This window comes from Dipodomys merriami, unplaced genomic scaffold (assembly GCF_024711535.1).
Source record: "Dipodomys merriami isolate MVZ:Mamm:240054 unplaced genomic scaffold, mDipMer1.0.p SCAF_148, whole genome shotgun sequence".
In the NCBI taxonomy this organism is placed as follows: Eukaryota; Metazoa; Chordata; class Mammalia; order Rodentia; family Heteromyidae; genus Dipodomys; species Dipodomys merriami.
The window spans coordinates 3,185,748-3,201,807 of record NW_027202804.1 but is presented as its reverse complement, the minus strand read 5'-3'; the positions used below and the strand labels follow the sequence as shown (position 1 = coordinate 3,201,807).

The following is a 16,060-nucleotide window of genomic DNA, read 5'->3' as shown; positions in this document are numbered from 1 at the left end:
GCTACTGTTTTGTTTGTTTGGTTTTGGTTTTGTTTGGGGATATATATTTTGTTTTTAGACATGTCTCGCTGTGTAGCCCAGGAAGGCTTAAGTTTGAGATCCTCCTGCTTCAGCCTCCAGAGTGAACGTTGGCATTAGAGGCATGTATGACCATGATCAGCAAAGTCCAAGAGAGTAAAGCCTTTAAAGATTTTTTAAAATCTGTTTTTCTGCCAGGGCCTACCACAATTATTAGGAGATGCTAAAAACACTTGGTAATCAGGGTAAATAATTGTTCAGAGTCAGGTCGACCAGATGTCCCTTCTGGATTTGCAGTCCACCAGATGGCCCATTAGGCAGCCAGCCCAGAGAACCAATAGCATAGGGGACCTTGATGTTTACCAGAGGTTGGCAGGGCAGTGAGGCCTGCTTCTTTCCATTCTTACACCAATAGCCTGAATGGCCACAGCAAACACTTAACAATTCCATAAGCTTTCATGCCCTCCTAGCCACTCCTTAGGCCAGAGTGGGATTTCTAAAATACAAGCCATCAGAATTGTGTAATGTACAATGTTTCTGGAATGATTTATAAACCATCTGTGCGGCTTACCAAGCCCCTACCATATCAGATCCCTGCTTTACCGCTTTCACTTCTATGAGTTTTGCTACTCTAACCTGTCAACATTTCTAAAAAGGAAAAAAGCATTAAAAAAATGGAAATCAAGGCCAGGCTTCTTTTACAATTGTCAGTTTTTTTTAATTATTATTATTATCAATGAGCTTTTATTCCTATTCCCATTATCCTCTGGAACCTCCCTCTAATACATGGAATTGAGTTAATACTGTTTTATTCATGGCATCCTATTGTGTTCTGTCAGGCTGCTCTCCGTTTCATTTTTTTTTTTTTTTTTTTTTGCTGGTAATGGGGCCTAAACTCTGGGCCTGGGTGCTGTCCCTCAGCTCTTCAGCTCAAGGCTAGTGCTCTACCACCTGAGCCATAGCACCACTTCTGGGCTTCAGACATGCAAGGCAAGCAGTCTACCATTGAGTCACTTTCCCAGCCCCTGTGTGTATATATTTTTAAATTAAGTAAGTGACTTCCAATTCTTTTATTTGTTTGTTTTTCTTACTTAACTCTGTTCCTCTTTCCTGTATATAACGTGGTCCATTGCTTATGCCTGCTCCTGGTAGGTGTACTAGGTCCACTGTATTGTTTTATAGTGTACATGCTCTATCTGGAATCTGCCCATTCACCATTTGGACTGCCTGACATGATGCTGAGACAAATGTCTTTTACTGTCTTCTGATTGACCTAGATGAGTTTTTCTTTGGGAAGGAACCTAGATGTGGGGTAGAGTATAGACCAGTGAACTTCCTAAGACCATGTTCCCTGAGGACTAAGATCATATAACTTGTCTTCCCATAAATGTTAAACAGTTGCTTCAGATATACCAGCTTTCAGCCTGGCTCTAGAATTTTATAGTGATACCATTCAGAGAAGAGAGAAAAAGGCTGGGATTTTATTGTTAAATCCTATATTTTATTTGTTTGAAAATTACCATAATAAAAGGGAGTTTTAAAAAGGAAATTTATCAGGCTGCTAAAGCATTCAGAAGTTTCCATTGTCCAGGATATGGCTGTGCGGTTCCCTTCCATTCTGTGTCCTGGGTAGAAAGCGCAGGTCACCCTTCTTCTGGCTGCACTGGGGACACTTCCGGTGGGCTGGGGTGGGGAGCAGTAGATGGAGAGGCCCCACTTGCTATTGTTTGCTGGAGGAATGAGAAACTACAGGTTCTTCTGCCCAGTGTGACTTGATTTAGAATGGGGCAGAGGCTGATCTTTTTCCTGCCCTCCAGTACTGTCAAGTCCTTCCCAGGTGATAACCAAAACAGATCCCTTCACACCCACAACCCAGCCTGGTGGCAGGGGCACTGAGGTCACAGTCTGGGCACATGCACATGTGATTATCTGTACCCTTTATCAAAATCCCAGGTGGCAGGAAGCAGCATGACCACAGTGGATTCTTAACTGCCACTCTGAGCATGCTTCCCTTGTCCTACTTAACCCTCACCAGGGTGTGGCAGTTGCTGAAACCTTGAGTGGTAGAACAGGCAGCCTCTTCAGGGAATGGACTCAAACAGCAGACTGATATAGACTTAATGTGTTTTCTCCCTCCAGTTGTACCGCTAGCCTTTCCCCCACAGTTCCACAAGTATGATATTCATTCATCTAACATGTTTTCAAGAGCCTCAGACATGCCAGGCTCTGGGGGGCAACAGGCAGCAGGTGCAGCAGTGGTAAGAGGAAAATAAAACTGATGGGTGGGAGCTGAGGGTTGAGAGTGGGGGATTTTCTAGATAGGTTGACTAAGCGAGTATCAGAGAGAGGCCAAAAAGCAGGTGTGACATTGGTAGGGAGTGGGCAGGCGGGGGAAAAGGGTCATCTTTCACATGTTGCTGAGTGTTCAAGAGTGACTTTAGCCAGACATGCTATAATCCTGGCTACTCTGGAGGCAGCGATTGGGAGAAGCATGTTTTAAGGCCAGTGTGGGCAAAAAACTAGCAAAACCTTCATCTCAGCAATTTAGGCATGGTGGTTTGTCTGTAACCCCAGCTAGGGGGAGACATAGGTGGAAGAATAGTGGTCTAAGGCAAGCCTAAGCCAAAAATACAAGACTATTTGAGAAATAAAGCAAAAAAGGTTTTGTGAGGGCTGGGATATAGCTTGGTGGCAATAACAAAAAAAAAAGGTTTTCTTTTTAAAGGTTTGTAAGTGTGGCTCAAATGGCAGAGCACTTGCCTAGCAATTACAAGGCCCTGAGTCCAAATTAAATTTAGGATGCTATTATATAGAGGTCACCAATGAATAATGGTGAAGGAGATTTGGAGGATTAGAATAGGTTAAAGAGGGACTGGAAGAAAAGAAGCAAGATGAACAGCAGTGCTTTGGGTGCTTGATTGTAAATGAGGCTAGAGGTGTAGGTGAGATTGAGAGCATAGGTGTAAGGTGGGGAATGGCTCATGTGCACTGATTCCTTAGACAGGGCAATGTGTTTAATGGAACATCTTGTAAATGCCCCTCTTACATGCTTTAGCAAGTATTAAATGACCTTAATTGTGAAAAGTAGGGCCCTAGAGACCTGTTTCAGTGTTCTTCCTTCTTCTGTCAAGGAAAATGTGTTTTAATCTTCTACCTATAATCTTCCTCTCATTATAACACTGGTTCTGGACTTTGGGACTGTAAGCCTCTAGACCTTTTGGACAATCTAAATCTGTGGACCCATACCCCTAAAAAGACATATGTGACTGAGAACTTGACAGTATTTCTGGAGGTTGATCCTGAGTCCATCTCCGGAGGATCCAGGTCAAGAAGCCTGGTATTCATTGCATCACTAGTTAGCTGCTGAAGGCTTTGAAAAGCAAGAAAGAATGAAAGCTCTCTGGCTATTTGTTTCCTCCTCCCTAATGGCTCATTAGTTCACCAAGAGTAAAAGTTATATTTAATGTTTAGACATATTTCATTATCACTTAATAGGTAGAATAAGTATTAATGGACAGACTGACTGAGTTGTTTATCCTACCTGAATGTGGTTACTAGCTACAGTTTCTAGTGGTGCATGCCCTGAGTGATTGACTGTTTGTGCCCCACCTCTAACTCACGTCACAGCCTTGATCCCCAGTGGGACCTTTGGGAGGTAATTGGCTTTAGATATTCTGGTTATGGTGGAGTACCCATAATGGATTGTGCCCTCAAAAGAAGAAATGATAAAAAAAAAAAAGAAGAAATGATAGCACTTTGCACCGATTAAGGACACAGCAGGAAGGCAGTTGTCTGTGTTAGGTTTTTAAAGAGATAGCCGAGTAAGAACAGCACCAGCACTCACGTGGTATTCAGGTAAGGGGTAGGTTTATTCAGTAGACCTGCTGGGACCAGGCAAGGTTGGCACTCCACGTGGCTGGGAAAGGCCTGGGAATGAGAGAGAGCTGGGAAAGAGAGGAAAGAGCTAGAAAAGAGCAGAGAGAACAGAGAGAGAGCAGAGAGAGCTAGAAAAGAGCAGAGAGAGAGCAGAGAGGAACAGAGAGAGCAAGTCTGGGCCTGGGCTAGCCCTTATTTAGGGTATGGGCGGAGAAAGGTGTGGCCAAATCAAATTCAGATGTGACCTCAGCGGATGCAGATGTGACCTCTTCCAGGTGTCCCAGTTGCCTAGGTAACGCAGGTACTGGGTGGATACTTTGCTGCGAGGAGAGTGGAGTCTGCTAGCCATCCAGGAGCGGACCTTACAGTCTGCAAATCAGAAAGAAGATACCACATTTGCCTGCATTTTGGTCTTAGACTTCTCTACCTCCAGGCTGTAAGATGAAAATGTTTTTAAAACAATCTATCTGCAGCCCAAACTGACCAAGATACCTTGGTTCATAATTATTAACAGGACCGAGGAACCTCAACTATTCCTCCTTTTTAACTCTGGTCCTTTGAAAGAATAATTGTATTTCCTGTAACACTTTGTGTTAGTTTTTTCTATTGTTGCTGTAAAAAATGACCACAAATTCAACAGCACATATGTTTTCTTACATTTTGGAGATAAAAAGCCTAAAATAGGTACAGTGGTCCATATGCGTAAATCTAGCTACTCGGGAAGCTAAGATTGGGAGGATCACAACCTGAGACCATTCTAGATGCTAGGTAGATAGGTAAGTAGGTGGATACAAGAGAGAGAGAGAGATTCTCCTCCCGTTTTAAGAGTTTTAATTGGGGTTGGGAAGGTGGCTCAGTGGTAGAGTGCTTACCTTACATGCATGAGGCCCTGGGTTTGATTCTTCAGCACCACACAAGCAGAAAAAGCCGGAAGTGGGGCTGGGCTGACTCTCAAGTGGTAGAGCGCTAGCCTTCAGCTGAAGAGCTGAGGGACAGCGCCCAGGCCCAGCGTTCAGGCCCCACGACCGACCAAAAAAATTTTTTTAATTTATCTGCATAGTCCTTTTTTCTATGTAAGGAGACATGTATAGATTTTGGATATTGGGATATGGACAGTTTGGAAGGAGGGCTTTATTCTGCCTATCACACATTGGTTTAGCTATGTATACACATGGTCTAATTTCATGGTTAGGTTGGTAAAAAATATTCCTGTTTTACAGAGGACAAAATGGAAGGTCAGGATGGTGAAGTGAGTGACTGTCCTTTGGCTTTATTATTCATGACCAGAGAGACAGCACTTGAACACTAGAATTCTGAACTCATTTGTGTGCCATAGTGTTCTATCTGGATACTTATGTTTTAAATTGTTTCCATGCATTTCAGTAAGTGGCATTTGTTGATATTTATGTTCTTTAAGCCAATATTCTGAGAAGTTTATGTGCTGACTTGAAATAGGGAAATATCAAAATCAATGTAAAACTAGTCTTCGTGTGAATGCGGGGAAGACATTTCAAGCATATGTAGTTCTCTTACTTCATAAGCATGTGCTTGTAAGGTCCAGTACAGAGGCTACTTTGGCTTAATGTTTTGTCTACTGACAAATGCTTAATTGATGTCACTCATATCACAAACATTGTGCTTTCTGAGCAGATTACTTATCATTCAGAATCCCTTGACCTTGGATCATTTAAAAACTTTCAAGGTGACCTCAGGGTCCTGCTTCCATGTTAGCTTTCCACCCTCCTTGCTCCCATTTTTACCTACTAGATTCATGTCATCTGAGCCAGAGTGGGGGGAAAGCAATAAAGCAGTATACTTCACCTTAGTAGAGCCTATGCACTATTTTGGGAGCATAGAGTTCATGATCCTTCTTCTTTGTGCTTTGTGTACAGAGAGTCTCCAGGAAATTCCTTTGGACCTTTGAGTCAGTACCTTGTAGCTCTATAGGGTCTTTGCATTTTTTTCTCAGTGATCATCTTAGTTGTAGGTGACAGAAAAGCAAGGCTGAAGCATGGGGGCCTTTTTGCTTCCGCATAGTTCCCTTTGATAGGTTGATCGCTGCCCTGCTGTTGAGCTTTGAAAGCAACTCCAGACTACTCTTTTTTTGGCTTCTTCTTCTTCTTCTTTTTTAGATGCCATTTCAGGCCACAGTTGTGTCCTACAGGACTGTGTCATCTGAGTTCTTGCCTCTACTTCAGTGTTGGAGGTACAACTGTGCAGAGGTTGCTCTGATGTAGAAGAGGCCAGTCTAGATCCAAGCACAAAGCCAAACCTGCAGTGTTGCTGTGTGCCAGGGCCCAAGCTTGAGCTGATAGTTTCTGTGAAATTAATATTGCAGCATGTGCTCTGCAACCTGGGATTGTATATAGTGGGAGCTGTGGACCTCCAGAGACATAAAGGCCGGCATTAATCTTTGACATTAATCTTTGTTTAGTTGTAACATACAGGCCAATCGTTTTATTCCATAAGAGCAGTTGCTTGAATATGAGTGCAGTTGTCCAATTGCTAGTGAATCAGATACTATGCTTAACATAATCTAATAAAGTATTCAAGCATATTCTTTTTCATCAGTGAAAAATTCCAATCAGCTAGTGGGAACTCACAAATGAACTAGTAGTTCTATGTAGTTGTCTTTGTCCCTTTTCTTTTCTAATGCTCCTTTGTTCCTCCAAACTGACATACACACCTGCATGTGTGCGCATGCGTGCACAATATAAAAAAAAGGTCTACATAAAGATTAGGTTTTTTAACTATATTAATAAAGATCCAAGGACTTGGAATACATTTTATATACAGTGGAGAAGCAAGTGTACTGCAGGGCAATTCCTAAGCCAATCCTGTTTCTTTGGGGAATTCTCTTGGGGGGAACCTGCTACGAATGAGGCTCAACCTGCAAGGTGGGTATTCTGCTCCAGCATTTGCCCCACCCTCCCAACTGGGAGAAATGATACTGCTTTCTATTGTAATGAAGAAACAGTCTACAGATATTACAGATCTGATAACTGCATTTTTTGCTCAGAGACCAGTTTTTATTGTTGCCTTGGGTACTTTGTTTTAATTTTTTGAGATGAGCTAGCCATTGGCCCTACTCTTTGCTGCTGATTTTATATGGCATACGCTGGGGAATTGAGCTCATTCTTAAGAGGATTCTCAGACATGGCCCAGACACCAGCACTTGTGAGTTGTGAGTTATGGGGTCCAAAGAGCATAGGTGTGTGGTATGTTGGGGACTGACGTGGGAGGTGGGACGGTCAGGTGAGAGAAGAATGTGGTATCCAGCTGAATAACTGAGCACTTCTGGCCACGCATGTCTATCCTGATTGCCTATCTGTAGGTAATCCCTAATGGCTAAGAACTAGAAGAAATTCTGGCTGGAGATTTGCATACAGTCTTTCTCCTTTAACAGATGTTCTATTCTTTAAATAAGATACCTCCAAAACGCAAGTCAACTGTTCCCCCTGAAGACTTTACAACATACTTTTTGGTGGTAGTTGGAAACCCCTAAACCTGCCTGATCATGGTAGCCAGGTGACAAGGAACTATAAATCAACATTGGGAACTTGATTGACACACTTCCACCTTCTTTTCTAAAATTTTTTAAATTATCTTTAAGTGGTTGCACAAAGAAGTTCCCATTCTACAAAACAGTATATGAGTACAAAGTGTCTGACAACATTGTCACCCATTGTTCCTAACCCACCCCTTCTCTCACTTTTCTTTTCTTCTTCTTCTTTTTTAATCATTTCCATCTTCTTAAACCTGCTTAGGCTCATGCCATCAGATCATCCTGCCCTTGTCCCTACCTCTCATTCTCTCCCTCCTAAGGAACCCCTTGTCCCTGGAAGAAATGGGTTAGAATGTCAAAACGAAAATTACCAATGAGTTGCTTGAGCTCCTGCTGCTGACAGATGCTTTTCTTGTTCTTCACACTGCTGGAATGCTGGACTTGCAGCCTGGACTTGCCATGCAGCAGGGCAGGTTTGAGTAATGGGACTCTTCAGTGCACATGAAGGGTGTATTCCTTCCCTTTGTTCCCAGCTGAAGCAGCTCCCATCGAGCCTGTTCTGGTTTACAGCAAATAAACAGGAATAACTTTATTGGGCATGTGATTGAGTCTGCTCAAGTATGTGTTTTTCTTTTTTTTTTTTTTGGGTCCGGTCGTGGGGCCTGAATTCTGGGCCTGGGTGCTATCCCTCAGCTCTTCAGCTCAAGGCTAGCACTCTACCACTTGAGCCATAGCGCCACTTCTGGCTTTTTTCTTTTTGCTTATGTGGTGCTGAGGAATTGAACCCAGGGCCTCTGGCATGCAAGGCAAGCACTCTACCACTGAGCCACCTTCCCAGCCCCAAGTATGTGTTTTTCATATATTCATTGGTTCTAAGCCATACGCATCTTAGAATTTAACAGCTCAAAAATCTGGATGCAAATGGGCACTGGTGGCTCATACCTGTAATCCTAACTACTCAGGAGGCTGTGATCTTGAGGATCATGGTTTGAAGCCAGCCTAGGCAGGAAAAGTCCATGTGCCTTCTTATCTCCAATTAATTAGCCACTAAAAAAGCCAGAAATGGGACTGTGGCTCAAGTTGTAGAGCACCAAGATTGAGCACAAAAGCTCAGGGACCTTGCCCAGGCCCTGGACTGGCACACAAACTAACACAAAATAGGATGTGCTGCACACAATCACATCTTAAAGTTATTATTAGTAGGTATTTCCCTCCTTTCTCTAAGGTTCATAATGAAGGTTCATAATGGTGCTTCTTACAAGTGATGGCATTTTAGAGTCCAGAGATAGTTTTTCACTTTTTATGTGAAGATACTGGAAATTTCCCTGAATAAACAGATTTACCATCAAGGCTCACTGATTCAAGCAGTATTGATGCAGCCAGTAAGAGGGTCACCCCACATTTTATATGACCGTACCCATTTGTGAATTCATCTTTGGGCTTTAAAGCATTTCTAGGCTAGACAGAGCACTACACAGATACTACTCTACTACATAACATGTGCAAGTCTACTAGAATGACAATACTTTTTTTGTTTTGTTTTTCTGACTCCAGGATTGGCTCCTGGAGTCAGGATCGATTCTTTCAGACCAGGCAGTACAGGATCCACAAACAGCAAAAATAGGTCGGGGGTGGAATCTAGTTTGTTTATAGAGAATGGAGATTGCTCCTGAAAGATTCTGCATAGTAGATAAAAATTTGGAATCCCAACCCCCAAAGGAAGAAAATAACTAAACACAGTATGTTAGATTATCAATATGGAACACAGACATTAAAAATGTGAATTATTGTTGCTCCAAGGAAGTATGTATACTGAAAAAGCAGAACACTGAAGCAGATGAAATTTTGAGATGATAGTGGCTAGAACACATGTCTATCTCTTTGATTCCCAATGCCAACTATTTACTTCTTTTTTTTTTTCTTTTTGGGTCCGGTCCTGGGGCCTGAACTCTGGGCCTGGGCGCTGTCCCTCAGCTCTTCAGCTCAAGGCTAGCGCTCTACCACTTGAGCCACAGCGCTACTTCCGGCTTTTTTCTTTTTGCTTATGTGGTGCTGAGGAATCAAACCCAGGGCTCAGGCATGCAAGGCAAGCGCTCTACCACGGAGCCACCTTCCCAGCCCTATTTACTTCTTTTGAGTTAAGCAGAGGACAGGCAGGCAGGCAGGGCCCAGAGAGAGTTACTCCAGAGCCAGGTAGGTGCTGGTGGCTGATGCCTATAATTCTACCTACTCAAGAGGCTGAGGTCTGAGGGTTGCAATTCAAAGCTAGCCCAGGCAGGAAAGTCTGAGACTTATCTCCAATTAAGCAGTAAAGAGCTGGAAGTGGAGCTTTGATTCAAGTAGTAGCCTTGAATGAAAAAGCTAAGGGATAGCACTCAGGCCCCAGGATCAATGTGTGTGTGTACGCATGCTTGCACACACGCACACACACACACACAGAATGCTAAGAGAAGCTATGGAGAAGAGATACTTGAAATATAAGGAGCTGGGGTACCAGAGGAAGAAAAAGTTAGAGGGAAGGTATCAGACAAAGATAGTCTAGGACTAGGTTATAATGTAGTAATAACACCCCAAAGCTCAAGAGCTTAACTCAGTGCATTTTCCCCATGTTACAGGGGTGACTGCCTACTCTTGACAGTTGTCACTCAGGAATCCAAACTAACAAAAGCTTTTTCTCACCACTTGCTTCCCTAATCACTTGCAGCATTGCAAGTGTAGCCTGGTGACTCACAGCACTGGCTTCTGCTCACATTTAATTGGCTAAAAGCAAATCCCAAATCCATCCTTAACTTCAAAGAGCAAGCAAGCACAGTTGTACTATATACTAGTAGAAGAAAAGCTAGAAATAATTGGTAACAATCATGACAGCATTAGGAGAAATATCAAAACATAAAATGTCTCTAAAGAGGAAGAAGACCTGAGTCTGCATACTGAAAGGTAAAAGTCATCTCTAAGCATATCCTGGTGATATTTCTGAACATTTAGAATGAAGAGAAATATCAGGTTCTCGTGCCAAACAAGTAAATCATTTACAAAGAAAAATAAATCACATTGAACCCAGTTTTCCTATATGTTACCCCAAGAATCTAGAAGATGGTGAAATTTCATCTATGGTCCCCTAAGGATAAAAGAAATGCAAAAAGCAAGGCATCTATATGGCTTTGAGTAGAAGAAAGGTACTTCAGTGTATGTAAGGATTCGAAGTGTGATCTCTCTGACAACTGTTTTTACATTAGCTAGCACCTACTTTCTGCCCACGTCTTCACAACAAGCTCACATCTTGACACAGTCCAGTGTTTCATTAAGAAAATTTCCAGTATTCGCAAAAGTCAAGAGAGTTTGTGTGTTTCAACTCAGCTATCTTTAAAAGCTTCAGCAGTTCAATATTTGTTTCCAGGTTGTTTTTTCTTGGTGAGGATGTTCAGTGAAGCCTCTCTTCTGAAGTTTTTGTTTGATGAATATCACATAGACATGCATATATATAATCTAAACAATCGCCTAGATATAGAACATTTTCATCACCTTAGGAAGTTCTCACGTCACCTCCTTAGTCAATTTGTGCTTCCGATCCCAGCTCCTAGAGACTCTTTTCTGATTTTTCCTACAGTCTATTTGTTTTGCCTTTCCAAGGACTTCCTCTAATTGGAATCCTGCAGTGTGTTCTTTGTGTCCATTTGGTATGCATTTAATGTTCATCCATGTTGCACATGTCCCTAGCTCATTGCCTTTTACTGCTGATTGATTTTATATTCTATGAATGTACCAGTTTCTTTGTCCACCCTGTTAATGGACATTTGGGCTGTTGCCAATTTTTGCTTGCTATAAATAAAGCCATGATAAACAGTCTCGTAAATGTCTACTTGTAAACATGTGTTTTCATTGAAGGGGGTGGCGATAAATATATAGATGAGAAATTGCTTCGGTCATAGGCTAGGTATGATGGTTTTATATGGAACTAACTTGACCTTCTCCCAAATTATGTGAGTTACTTTACAGTTCTGCACTCTCACCAACCCTTGATATTGCCAGTCTTTCACATGTTATTGTTTGGTGTTTTAATGTATAAAGATATTAGTCAGAATTCTTAAAGAAACAAACTCCCGACTAAGATATGACTCAAGTGGTAGATCACCAGCTGGGAGAGAAAAAGCGTAGTGAAGACCATGAGAGGCACCTGAGTTCAAGCCAGAGTACCACCACAAAGAAAAAGAAAAGAAACAAAACTCCATGCATGTATATAAATGTGTTGTAGTTGATTGTAAGGAATTAACACACGTGATTATGGAGGCTGAGAAATCCCACAATGTGTGATAGGAAAGCCAGCGAAATATTAACCACAGTCCGAGTGAAAGCCTGATTAGGATTGATAATAGCATTTTTCTTATTTCAAGGGTAGGAGAAGTCTAGTCTCGGAGTTCAAGCACCAGAGGAAGAATGAAATCTCACTTAGCCTACCTACTTTGGGGAGGGCAGTGTGCTTTGTATGGAATACTAATCCTGGTGGTAATTTTTCTGGAAACACCCTTACAGACACACCCAGAAAAGTATTTAACCAAATAACCTATGATTCCTATCACCCAGTCATAGAACTGCAGGGGCCTTGTCCAAAAAAGAGGTTTTAAAGAAGTTAAAAACCAGAGCTCCTAGACTTTAACCTGGTCCAGAATATTCTCCAGGAGACACTGACTCATACCTTAGATTAGCAGTTGGTAAATTGTATATTGATTTTTAGTTGAGAGAGTCAGATAAGGTAGACAGAATATACCCGTGTCTTTGTGAGTGAAGACTATGATACCTGCAGCACAGAAATGTCGGACTCTGTTAACTCTTAAGACTATTTATAATAAATTCCATGTAGTAAATTCATTGAGTCAACTGGGAACTGACTGGTAGGGATGGAACCACGGTGGTGCTCACCAGACTCCTGGCTACATCACTTTTCTCCCCCTAGACTGGAGGCCCCACCTAGGTGGGAGGTTCCCTTTACCTGGTTACTTCTTTTGATTCCTCCACCTTTAGGTGATCCCAGAGACAGCAGAACTGGGGCAGCCGTTAAAATAGCGCACATTAGCATTGGGAGGGAGGGAAAGGGAGAGCCAGGAGAGAAACTGGAGCAACAGGAAGCTTGTACATGGTCCTGCCCAGGAAATCAGGTCTTAAAGGAGAAGTCTTGCAGTTTTAGCAATTGAGGCATGCATCTGTCCCCAGAGTATGAAAACTCTTAACTTACATTGATAAATGGTGTAGTGGATTGGGAGGGTTCTTATAACTCGATTGCCCCCACCTTCCTGACCTTGTGAGTGGTCCTCTTTGACCTGGACCTGAAAGGTGTCACTGGTAGTGGGTGCAGGCTTGTCTTGTCTTCTCTGGTCTCTGGTGGGCGGCTGAATAACAAAGGATTCTCCACTTAAGCAAGGTTCTTATTAGAAGCCAGGAAGCAGCTAGGCTCTGGCTGTAGAAACAGCTGTACCAACAACAAGAGAAGGGACTGAGGAAAATCCCAAGAGCACAGGTGACTGCTCCCCCTACCTGTGGGTATGTGGGGCAGAATCTGGCCTCAGATGCAGTTGGGGAGAGTCTTGAGAAATCCACCTGTGGCTCTCTCTGGAAAGAAAATCATGCTTCTCTTACCTACTCTGCTCAAGTACTGCTGAGGCCTCTGAGGAAATCATGTGGTCAGGATGATTCTGCAGACCTTTGGTTTATCTTGTTTGCAGAGCTGACTTTTATTTGGTTCAAACTTCTTTCCAAACTGGAAATAAAATTCCCTAGAAATGTTAACCTTCAGGCAGTTCATAAATATCATAGTATTTATAATTCCTTAGGGCTTTTGATGCTCAATAGAGACTGAACAATTTCAAGAAAAGATGGGGACAGTAGAGTAATAGAATCCTTCCTGATCATCGGAAGACCTTTCAGGAAAGGTGGGGGCATCTTACCTCTTGCTCTTTATTTTCCATTTAAAGGTCATTGGCAAACTCAGCACCTTATAACTAGTGCTGTAGAACTCTTGTTGCTTGCTTAAGTTGAAGAAAACTATCCTTTGTTTCCTATGGCATTATCTAGAAACATGGGTTCTGTGGAAGAAATGCTGGGACAAGATAAAAGTTTTGAAATGAGTTTTGTATATGTGTGTGTATGTGTGTACATGAGTGTGCATATGCCAGTCCTGGGGTTTGAACTTAGCCTGGGCACTGTCTCTTTGCTTTTTGCTTAAGACTAGCACCCTTCCACTTGAGCCACAGCTCTACTTCAAGTGTTATTTGACGGTTAATTGGAGGTAAGAGTTTCATGGACTTTCTTGCCTGGGCTAGCTTTGAACCTGGATGTTCAGGACTCTGCCTCCTAAACAGCTTGGATAACAGGCATGAACCAGCAAATATATGTTTTTGGTTGTTTCTTGTTTTTGTCGGTCATGGGCCTGAACTCTGAGCCTGGGTACTGTCCCTCAGCTCTTCAGCTCAAGGCTAGTGCTCTACCATTTGAGCTACAATGCCACTTTCTGCTTTTACTGCTTATGTGGTGCTAAGGAATTGAACCCAGGGCGTCATGCATGAAAGGTAAGCACTCTACCACTGAGCCACCTTCCCAGCCCCAAATATATGTATTTTTAAAAGACCTGTATGTGTGATCTTTTTGCCATGTGCTTCCAGTGCTTGTCAGCTGGTAGCACATGGTTCAGGTTCCCTGATGTCCTGTGCTATCTCTGGCTCCCTTAGCTGCCTTAACTTAAACAACTTACCTGAGCTTTTGAGGGCTTAGTGTCTTTATAATGCTTATGATAATTCCTACCTTGTATTTATATTGTGATCATTGAGAAGGTGTGTAAACACAGTGGCTGCCCATACAAATGAGTCCGTAAATGCAAACTATCTTTTATTATCATTGGCAAGAGGAAATGCTTGCCATGCAGTTAGTCATGCACCATGTTCAAAGAAACAGCATGGATTCCAGCAACTATGGCTGCTGGCTACCCCCAACACAATTTGCATGGCCTGAGACTGATGTGCTCATGCTCACAGTCCTATCAGTGTATCCCCCTAATCTTTTGTCCACTTAAGTCCTTCCTGTACCCCTTGTGTTCCTTCCTCCCCGGTGACTACTCCCAAACTCGATGAGTATGCTACCACTTTATTCAGTTCCCTTCATTTCAAGAGTGCTTTCAGCAGGCACCGGTAGCTCATGCCTGTAATCCTAGCTACTCAGGAGGCTGAGATCTGAGGATCATGGTTCAAAGCCAGCCTGGTCTAGAAAGTCCATAAGACTCTTACCTCCAATTAACCACCAGAAAACTGGAAGTGGTGCTGTAGCTCAAATGGTAGAGCACTAGCCTTGAGCTGAAGAGCTGAGGAATAGCACCCAGGCCCAGAGTTCAATCCCCACGACCGACCAGGAAAAAAGTGCTTTCATGTTTCTTATCTCATGTAACCTTTGCAAGAAAGAGTAAGGTTAATTCTCCCTCTTCCTCCCCGCTCCCATTTCAAGTGAGGAACCTGTGGTGCAGGGGTGGGTAACATCCTGCCATCATCTTGCCATTTCTCATTCACTTAATAAATGGCCCCTGAATTATTTTGTGTGAGATTTTACAAAGGAGTGCAAAACAAAGGCAACCAGAGTCACTGACCCTACTTCAGTTCAAATGCAGCTCTCCACTGCCATGGTGCTGTTTCCTCTCCAGAGGTAACAGCTCTTTCTCAGAGCCAACTTTTTCTTCTCTCATGAAAAGGTCTTTAGTCTGGGAGCTGGGAAATTCTGGGCCAGGCCTGGATGCGCGCACGGATGCACGCTAGTCCTAAAGCTTGAACTCAGGACTTGACCTTCTGTTGTTCAGTGATAGTGTTTTGTCATTTGAGCCTCAGCTTCACTTCAGCATTTTCTGTAATTAATAATCTCTTAGACTTTTCGGGCTGGGCTGGTTTCAAACCACAATCCTCAGATCTCAGCCTCCTGAGTAGCCAGAATTACAGTTGTGAGCCACTAGTACCCTGCGGTGACATTTCCTTTCTAGACCTCCTTTTGGGTGGCCTACTTGCCAGCACCTGAGCTGTAACTCAACCCCTTCTGCACTCAAGGAATCCCCTGGGAATTCAAGGGAGTGAATGGTGCTATTATAGGGATAACCTTGAATTTGTTCTGAGTTATCAGGAAAGGTACACACACAGCACAAAAAGTGGAAGGCTTTTTCTGGTAACAGATTACCTGAATATCTTACAGGGAACAAAACATGCTTGAGCTGGAGCTGAACACCTATCTGTACTGCTACAGCCCAGCCCTTGAGTTGAGTATAAGAAAGGAAAAATGGTGTGAATGCACAGGGACTTAGGTTAGACCCAAGAGCAACTTCATTCTTCCAAGAGCAACTTCATTTTTCATCTCTCCATCTTGTGTGGCACTGGATCTGTACATTTCTAAACTGAGCTAGAAAATAATCAGACTGGTGAATTTTAGATCCAGTTATGCCAGACAGTCAAAGATAGAACACCCCACCTCATCCTCAAGTTTCTTTGCAGTCTTCTGGTTTCGTTACTGACAGACTTGTTACAAAGGCCTTTTCTCAAAGTTTGGGCTTCCTGGGCTGAGAATGTAGCTTAGTGGTTGAGTGCTTGCCTAGTACGCATGAAGCCCTGGGTTCAATTCCTCAGTAAACAGAAAAAGCTGGAA

The 16,060-nt window shown here is 42.8% G+C and overlaps 1 long non-coding RNA gene across 1 annotated transcript; it reads right to left on the bottom strand.

Moving 5' to 3' along the window:
• Positions 1–3,879: 3,879 nt before the first annotated feature.
• Positions 3,880–12,485, bottom strand: LOC138826709 (uncharacterized). Its single transcript, XR_011371817.1, has 3 exons — positions 12,387–12,485; positions 7,771–7,958; positions 3,880–4,263 (listed from the first exon to the last, which is right to left on the bottom strand). It is a non-coding gene; the product is annotated as an uncharacterized lncRNA (long non-coding RNA).
• Positions 12,486–16,060: the final 3,575 nt, after the last annotated feature.